Raw genomic sequence first — 10,133 nt, 5'->3', positions numbered from 1 at the left:
TGGAAAGTCACCAAGGCAAATGGAAAACCCCAAATGGATTGCCCATGCCCTGTTGTAACCACTCCAAGGCTGGCTAGTCTATGCACAGCTGAAGTTTGAGGATCCTTTGGCCTTGCTTCAGACACACACCAGATGCTGGCCGATCTATGCATGGCAGAAGCCAGAGGACTCAACGGAATCAGGATCTTACTGATAAGTTATTGTTTCATTTTGTCAGCCTTTGTATTTGCCAACTGCTAAACTATTTGTCATTTTATTTGCTATAGGACTGACAGAGTTGATCCCCACAAGTTGGACATGTTGGGAAAAGGTCTCACTAGGGTTTCTGTTCTTTCTTATATTAGTAAGCTTGCCCATGTACCAGTACAAAAATGACATGGCATAAAAATTTGCAGTTGGCTTGAAAACATGTTCTAGGGTCTGGGAGGATTTAAGTACATTATTGAATCTGTAATCCTATTGTTGGGATCCTGTCTTATCCTCCCTTGTATAGCCCCAGTAATTATGAACTTCATCTCTAAGTTTGTGAAAACAGTTGTTGAATGAAAACCTGTGACCCATATAATGTTAATGCACCAAATTGAAGATGATACTCTAACCCGTGAAGGGTCAAATATCAAAGGGGGGAATGTGGCAGAGAGGAGCTAAAAACAGTTAAAATTATTCCTTTAAAGAAATCAGCCTGCAATCTCCAAACCTGCTAGACATGGGATGTGAGAAAACCAAGCCACTTTCCTGGAAATGCAAGATAGTAATGGATTCACAGCTGTATCCATTCATCCTCTCTTTGCAAAGTTATTGGTTTACAATCCCTGCTTGTCATGTGTACCCTGGAGTCAACTTGTTCTTTGAGAATCTGATTTTGTTAGACACCACCTTGCAAATTTCCAGGAAAAAATGTATAGCTATACAACCTGACCACCTCCCTTACCTAAACTAGCACATAAAACTCCTCTCCTCTTTCTCTGGGTTGCTCAGCCTTGGATCATTAGCCCTCTGTGTTGTGCCAGTGCTAATAAAACACTACTTCCTAAGATAGCCTCAGTGTGTCACAGTCTGTTTTCCTGCAACAGTTGTTTCATTCCTGGGTGGAGAGGAAAAAAAAGAGGTTGAAGGAGTGGTGAAAGGTTTGTGAGTTTGGCTACTGCTTAGCAGAAAATGACCAAGAAAGACTTCCAAGTCAGAGTAGTTATAAAGGCTGTTGTGGTTCAATTTTGATGTCTGGCGTGTGGTGCAAATCCTCCCAAAATTTCTTTGAAATCCTCTTGAAGTCTACTGTGCCCATAAGTGCCTAGAGTGAGTGGAGTTTGCCCATTTTATCAGGTGTCATGAGATAAAGCAGTGTATTTCACTCTGGAAATAAAAGCAAATGTCATGACATTGAGGAGTTTAGTCTAGTAAAAGAGACAAGAAAAATGAAAAGTTGGAATTTATGGTTTATGTTCTCTAAAAGAAATATGCATATGTATAGAGCTTTTACAGATGATGGAGGAATCCTTCTCACCTGGCAGGTTCTTATTCCAGCCATGAGTCCATGGGGATAGCCACAGTGGCAAGAACGCATTCACATAGTTCTGGAAAGTGCTTCTCTAGTAACTGTCATTTGGGAAAACACTGCTAGGATGCCCAGGGCTAGAGAAAACTTCCCTCTTGAATTTCACAGTTACTTTTGATCTTTCTAAGCTGTCCTTTGTTAAAAAATCTGATGCACGCTGATTTCTTCCTTTATTACTTCAACTTATCACTTGCCTTTTATGTGCTGAATACTAGAAGGTTCTATAGAGGGTTTATGGTATTATTTTATTTCTACTTTGGTTACTGATTAAAGAGTTTTGGGCCTGTAAAAAATATTTAGAAAGGACTTGATGGCTGTCTTTAAAAATCTACATTTGAAGTAAGTTGTTTCACATCTTAAAACCATTTCTAACCCCAGTACACATTAGTAACTCAAGCAAACATTGAAATTGTGTGTTATCTCTTGGTCTCCATTTCCTCACATTTTTTCACTTTATAGCTCATTTAAATGAAATATATATATATTCCTTCTACCAACACCTAACACATGGTAAGTCTACCATCCTTTATATAATTTCCATGTGCTGAGGAAGTGGTGAGGTTGAGGCTATCCCCATCTAGCTTGTCCAGGTTGGCTGATGTGCTCAATGTCCTCAAAATATCAGAACTAAAAAAAGAAACTCATTCATCAACAAGAAATATCAATCATAAACATATATGCACCCAACAGAGGAGCACCAACTTTCATAAAGCAGCTTCTAGACAAACTTAAAAAAGATATTGACTCTAACACTATCATAGCTGGGGACTTTAATACCCCACTCACAACCCTAGACATATCATCAGGACAAAAAATCAGCAAGGAGATATGGAACCTCAATGTGACTCTTGACCAAATGGACTTAACTGATACCTACAGAAGACTTCACCCAACGACCATTGAATATGCATTCTACTCATCACCACATGGAACATACTCTAAGATCGACCACATCCTTGGCCATAAATCAAGCATAAGCAAATTTCATAAGACTGAAATTTTGCCATGCACCTTCTCAGACCACAGGGAATAAAAATAAATATCAACACCAATAAAGTTTCCCCAAAACCCACAAAGACAGGGACACTAAAGAGCATGATGCTAAGCAACTCTTGGGTCAACATAGGAATCAAAACAGAGATTAAAAGTTACCTGAAAACAAATGAAAATGAAGAAACATCTTACCAAAATTTCTGGGATGCCATGAAAGCAGTAGTAAGAGGGAAATTCATATCTCTACAAACACACATGAAGAAACTGGAAAGATCACAAGTTAACAGCCTAACAAGTCATCTAAGGAATCTGGAAAAGCAAGACCATCAAAACCCTCACTTCAGCAGAAGAATCCAGATCACCAAAATAAAAGTCCAAATCCAGGACATGGAAGACAAAAAGATAATACAAAAAAATCAGTGAGACAAAAAGCAGGTTCTTTGAAAGGATAAAAAAGATTGATGGCCCCCTAGCTAGACTGACCAAGAAAAAGAGAGAAAAAGCCCAAATAAAAACAATCAGAAACACAAATGATAAAGTCACATCTGATCCTGAAGAAATACAGAAGATTATCAGAGACTACTATGTACACTTGTATGGAAACAAGCTTGAAAACCTAAAGGAAATGGAGAACTTTCTGACATCACATAACTTCCCTAGGTTGAAACAAGAAGAAACCAAGACCCTAAATAGACCAATAACAATCCAGGAAATCAAGTATGTCATAAGAAAACTACCTACATAAAAAAGCCCTGGACCAGTTGGCTTTCTACAAAACATATAAGGAAGAATTGACATCATTTCTATTGAAAGTATTCCAGGTGATTGAGAAAGATGGAACCTCCCCAAATCATTTTTTGAAGCTAACAGCACATTGATACCCAAATCAGGTAAAGATCCAACAAAAAAAGAGAACTATAGGCCATATTCTTGATAAACATTGATGCTAAAATTCTCAACAAGATCCTAGCAAACCAGATTCAACAGTACATTTCAAAAATCATCCACCACAACCAAGTAGGCTTCATCTCCAGGATGCAAGTCTGTTTCAACATTAGTAAGACCACAAACATAGTTAAATACATCAACAGACAGAAAAAGAAAAATCACATGATTATATTATTAGATGCAGAAAGAGCTTTTGATAAAATCCAGCACCCCCTTTTGATAAAAACCCTCAAACATCTAGGCATAGATGGAACATACCTCAAAATAGTAAGAGTCAGTTACAAGAAACTCACAGCAAGCATACTGCTAATCAACCAGATTGGAACCATTTCCCCTAAAAACTAGAACAAGGCAAGGATGTCCACTCTCATTCTTCCTGTTCAACATAGTTTAGGAAGTCCTAACTAGAGCAATCAGAGAAGAGAAGGCAATCAGGGGTATTCAAATAGGAAAAGAGGAAGTCAAGTTATCTCTTTTTGCAGATGACATGATTCTATACCTTGAAAACCCAAGAGAATCTGTCAAAAACTTCCTTGCATTGATAAAGGACTTTGGCAAAGTCCTCAGGGTACAAAATAAATTTGCAAAAGACAATCTAATTTCTATACACCAATGGTAAACAAACAGAAACCCAAATAAAGAGCACAATTCCATTAACAATAACCATAAAAAAAAGAAATACCTTGGCATCTTCCTAACCAGAGATGTGAAAGACCTTTATAATGAAAACTACAAAACACTGCTTAAAGAAATCAAAGATGACACAAACAAGTGGGAAAATATCCCATCCTTCTGGGTTGGAAGAATAAAAATTGTTAAGATGTCTACCTAAGGCAATCCACAGATTTAATGCAATACCCATCAAATTACCAGCAACATTCTTCTCAGACCTAGAAACAACAAGAATTCATATGGAAACATAAGTGAACACAAAGCCAAAACAGTCCTCTGCAAATCAAAAACAAAAACAAAACCCCAAAAAACAAAGCAGGAGGTATCACACTCCCTGACTTTAAACTTTATTGCAAAGCTGTGATAATCCAAAGAGTCTGGTATTGGTACAAGAACAGGCATATAAACCAGTGGAATAAAATTGATATTCCAGAAGCAAAAACCTCAATTTCTCAACCAACTCATCTTCAACAAAGCCTCCACCACCTACCACTGGGGAGAGGAGAATCTATTCAGTAAGTGGTGCTGGGAAAACTGGCTGATCACATGCAGAAGATTGAAACAGGACCCCTATCTATCCCCATACATAAAAATGAACTCTAAATGGATCAGAGATCTAAATGTAAAACCTCAAACTCTAAGAAGTTTAGAAAATGCAGGAGACACTCTTATGGAAATTGGAACTGGCAACCAATTGCTGATCAAAACCCTAAGTGCCCATGCCATAAAAGATAAGATAGACAAGTCAGACCTCATCAAACTGACAAGCTTCTGCAAAGCCAAAGAAACAACCAAGAGAGCAGGGAGACAACCCACAGACTGGGAAAAAACATTTGCCAACTCCATGTCTGACAAAGGCCTAACATCTAGGATCTACAAGGAACTCAAACATGCTGGAAAAAAAAATAGCCCCATTACAAAGTGGGCAAAAGATATGAATAGACATTTCTCAAAAGAAGACATATGAGTAACCAACAGATACATGAAAAAATGTTCAACCTCACTAGTCATCAAGGAGATGCAAAGTAAAACTACACTGAGATACCACCTAACTCTAGTCAGACTGGCCATCATCAATAACTCGAAAAATAACAGATGCTGGAGAGGATGTGGTGAGAGGAAAACACTTCAATACTGATGATGGGAGTGTAAACTAGTACAGGCTCTGTGGAAAACAGTGTGGTGATTCCTAAAAGTTCTAAAAATTGACCTTCCATATGACTCTGCAATCCACCTACTGGGACTATACCCAAAAGAACTCAAATCACTTTATAAAAAAGATACCTGCCCACATATGTTTATCCCAGCATTGTTCACAATAGCAAGAACATGGAACCAACCATGCTGCCCATCAAAAGAGGACTGGATAAAAATAATATGGTACATATACACAATGGAATATTACTCAGTCATAAAGAAGAACAAAATCATGAACTTCATGGCAATCTGGATGGAATTAGAGTCTATAATACTGAGTGATCTTTCACAGAAACAAAGATCTGAGTATCGCATGTTCTTACTCATAAGTGAACCTTGAACAACTATTGTAATATTATAAGAAAAGGGTTGATAGTAGTGGGAAACTATGAGGGGGGGTCAGGGGGAGCAGGAAGTTTCAACTGACAGTCGTGGAAATCTTTCTGGGATAGAGGGGTCACAGCTCACCAACAAGGATACCTGCACAATGAATATTTGTGTACCTAACCCTGAATTGTACCCACAATTTTAAAATTAAAAAATTTAAAATAAAAATAAGAAACTCAGCAGCCTCTCATAAGGAGAGACAAAAAAGAGGCAGGTGAAGTTCCAGTGGCAAAGAAAGTAAAGCTATTACTTAATTGAAGGATAATTGATGAGATTTTAGACATCATATTAAGGTCTTGGTGCCTAGAGTGAAGAGGGTGAGGGTCTTGCAGGCCATGGCACTGGTCAAACTGTCCTGGAAGAACAGTCTAGGCTGTCTCCTCCAGAAAGCACGAAGGCAAAGACAAAGGGTTTTTCTTTCTCAGAAGAAAAACCTGAGACAAGACCAAATAAGTAGTTGGTGAAATGGATTCTCTTGCAGAAGAGAAGATTGGAGTAGACTGAATTCATTGTTAGCAAGCGGCTGAATAGAACCGTGAAGTTTATGTGAAGTCAAGGTTCACATAAACAGATGGATATTCCATGACAGCTTCCAGCTCCTTCTGCGGAATGGTCATTCTCTGTCACCTGAAGCATTTGTGTGTTGACTGGATGCCCATGAGTGGGCAGGTGGGCTGTAAATGTCAGAGGGAGAGTTGGAATGGATGATTCTCATCCTTCTCAGTCTTGGGAGGAGCATGGTTGCTCCAGTAAGCAATTGAAAGTTCTGGAAAGACATATTGAGACCATCAGCTGACATTGACTGTGCTGTTAAAAAATAGCATTTGCATTCCCCAGGGGAACTATGGGACTATGATGTTGATGATGATGATGATGATGACGGCGATAGATCAGTTAGTTGACTGGAATCATAAGAAGTCTCCAAGCTCAGCCCTCACTGACACCCACATAGTGATGCACTCACCTACACTATCTTCCATAACTTCACCTCAAAATGCAAGTCCCAGAAAGGGCATTTCAACTGCAGTTAGTCGTAGTGGTGCCAGTGAAAGACCCTGTTTCAATGAGACCAAAGTATCTGGTAGGTAGGTCAGGGTAGACTTTCTGCACCCTGTATGGGCCACTTCAAGGTCAAGAAACATTATCCAATAGTAAAGAAAAGGTGTCAGAAAAGAGAAGGCTGCCATCTAATGTTAAGAGCAATCAAGAAAGGCTGTGCATCGAGGAGGAAAGAGTAGGTGATGGGAGGAACAAGCAGTGTTATATATAGAGAAAATTCCTGTCAGGTACCTTAGCAGGAACACAGAAAAAAGAAAACAGGATCCAGAAACTTTCCCCCTTGGTTTCGGGAAAGAGTGACTCTGATATTTTCAGTCATTGTGTTGCAGGAAAACAAAGAGACCATGACACCAAGACTATCTTAGGAAGTAGCAGTTTATTAGTAATGGCATGAGTCAGTGGGCTAATACTCCAAGATTGAGTAACCCAGAGAAAGAGGAGAGGGTTTTATTTGTTAGTTTATTTAGGTAAGGAAGGGAGTTGGGTTTTATGGCTATGTATTTTTCTTTGAAATTTGCAAGGTTGTGTTTAGCAAATCCAGAGTTTCAAAGAACAAATTGTCTCCAGGGTATACATGACAAGCAGGGATTGTAAACCAATAACTTCACAAAGAGAAGCTGTGGGGGTAAGATTGTGAATTGATTACTATCTTGCATTTCCAGGAAAGCAACACATCCCATGTCTAGCAGGTTTGGAGTTTGAGGATTAATTTTTTAAAAGAAATAATTTTTAACTGTTTTTAACCCTTCTACCCTTTGATGCAGGACTCTTTATGGGTTAAAGAGCATCATCTTCAATTTGGTGCATTAACATTATGTGGGCCACAGTTTTTCATTCAACAACTGCTCCATAAACTTGGAGATGGAGTTCATAAGTACTGGGGCTATGCAAGGGAGGATAAGACAGGATCCCAACAATAGGATTACAGATTCAATAATGTACTTAAATCCTCCCAGACCTCAGAACATGTTTTCAAGCCAATTGCCAATTTTTATGCCTTGTCATTTTTGTACTGGGACATGGGCAAGCTTTCTAATATAAGAAAGAACAGAAATGCTAGTGAGACCTTTTCCCAACATGTCTAATTTGTAGGGGCTGACTCTGTCAGTCCTATAGCAAATAAAGTCAGTCCTATAGCAAATAGAATGACAAACAGTATAGCAATTGGCAAATACAAAGGCTAACAAAGTGAAATAATGGCTTATCATTAAGGTGCTGATTCCATTGAGTCCTCAGGATTTTGCTGTGCATAGATCAGCCAGCATCCGGTGTGTGGCTGAAGTAAGGCTGATGGATCCTCAAACTTCAGCCATGCATAGACTAACCTGTGGGGCCCAGCATCCACTGATCAGGGCCTGAGTTGGGGGGAGGGAATGAGAAAAGAAAGAGACAGAGAAACAACGGGATTGGGAGGGTCCTCTCCCAGGTAACTGAGAGTGAGAGAGAACTTTTTATTTTTACCGCATGTCTCTTATATAGGACAAAAATCTCACAGAGGAAGGTGAAACCATACAAGCAGGATATGTTAATGTCTGTGTTAAATCACGCAAGCAGGGTAAGTATCAATGACTAAACTATGCATATCTTAACATCTATGCTAAGCAAGGCAATCACTTAGGATGAGTGGGTTCTGGGCCAGACTTGGTGCTGCTTGTCTATCCATAGAAATGCAACTAAAAGGTCAGGGGAGACAAAGAAAATGTAGGCTTGGTTCCCTGAGCATGAGCCAAAGAACACAAGGACCTTGCCAGCTTGTGTTCTGGTTTCCTTCATCTCCTTCTTTTCCTTTTCCTTTAAGCACAGTTTATGGACTTCTATTTGGAGCTGCCTGATGGCTCGTCCTCCTGCCCAGATGCAGATTGAGAGACAAAACAGTAAAATTAAATTCAGCACTCCCAATGATATTAAATAATATGTTATAGATCATAGGCTATGTGACGATACCAATTGCTTAATTTTGTCAAGAATATCATTAGCCAATGAGCTAGCAGGCAATAAGGATGACCCAGTTGTAGAAATTTTTACAATATTTTGATGTAATTGAGCAATATTCAAAGAAACATTATTAGAAGACCAAATTCCCAACAAGTGATTTCTAACTAGATTCCAATGCCATTCAGAACCATTATAAGGCTTAGAGGTTACACAAATCCATTGGAATTTTGAATGACATCATAACATAACCCGAGTCTTTAAAGCAGGAACCTGGTCTCTGAGAACCAGGACCGTTTGTTCCAATGCATTGAGTCACACCTCCAATTTAACATCAGTGGCTTCTTGGCTGGATAGAACAGTGGAAATGTTCTTAGCCAGATTGTCCATGTACTGAGCAGTGTGGATCTTGAGTCAAAGTTATTGCTGAAGTGGTGGCTATTGCAATCAGTGTAACCAATGCAGTAACACCAGCAACTACAAGTCTAGTAAATCTTTGCTGGTGGTCAAGCAGGTTAGACATTTGAGAGAGCACATGCCAACCAGAGTCCTGATACCATCACCCAGAAATACTTACAGGCATCATAACAAAAGAGTGTTGATGCAATACCACAATTTTCTGTCCTCTATTTTGAGGAGAGACACAATTAGTGAGATTACATCTGGAGCTGGGGACCAGTGTACAGTTGGACGAATCATGCCGGGAGCCACTGGGGTCCTTCTACATTCCCAGGGAAAACACAAGCACTGCCTCATCCCCAGATGAGCACTGGATCAGGTCCTTGTCACTGGCCTGTCAAAGGATCCTTCCAGCAAACCAAAGCCTCTGCTTTAGGAGAAGGATGCCAAAAGCATTCTGCAGCTGATATCCCTTTATTATCCAAATTAAGAAAATTAAAAATAAATAATGCATGTGCCAATAGTGTATGTGGGGAGGAATGTGTATATTCCCCCTTTTTTAATTTTAATAATTGCATTTTGAGTGTTCTATTGGCACACTCCACTATATCTTGCCCCTATGGATTATAGGGGATTCCCGTAGTATGAGAAAATTTAAATGTGGAGCAAAATTGGGCAAAAGGTTTACTAACATAGGCAGGGCCATTGTCAGTCTTGATAGATTTTGGAATGCCCATGACAGTGAAAGCTGCAAAACAATGGGCTATGACATATCGAGTCTCTTTACCAAATCGGGTTGAGGCAAAAATAAAACCAGAGCATGTGTCCACTGTAATGTGCACATAAGCCAACTTTCCAAAAGAAGGGATGTTGTGACATCCATTTGCCATAAGTGTCCTGGTAATAGACCTTGAGGATTCATGCCCTCAACAGGAAGGGAGTTAAACTGAGGGCAAGCAGGACAATTTTTTACTATTTGTCTAGCCATTTC

Source organism: Carlito syrichta, unplaced genomic scaffold (genome assembly GCF_000164805.1).
Source record: "Carlito syrichta isolate Samal-C Ts95f unplaced genomic scaffold, Tarsius_syrichta-2.0.1 Scaffold310126, whole genome shotgun sequence".
Lineage (NCBI taxonomy): Eukaryota > Metazoa > Chordata > Mammalia > Primates > Tarsiidae > Carlito > Carlito syrichta.
Note: the sequence above shows the minus strand (reverse complement) of the source record.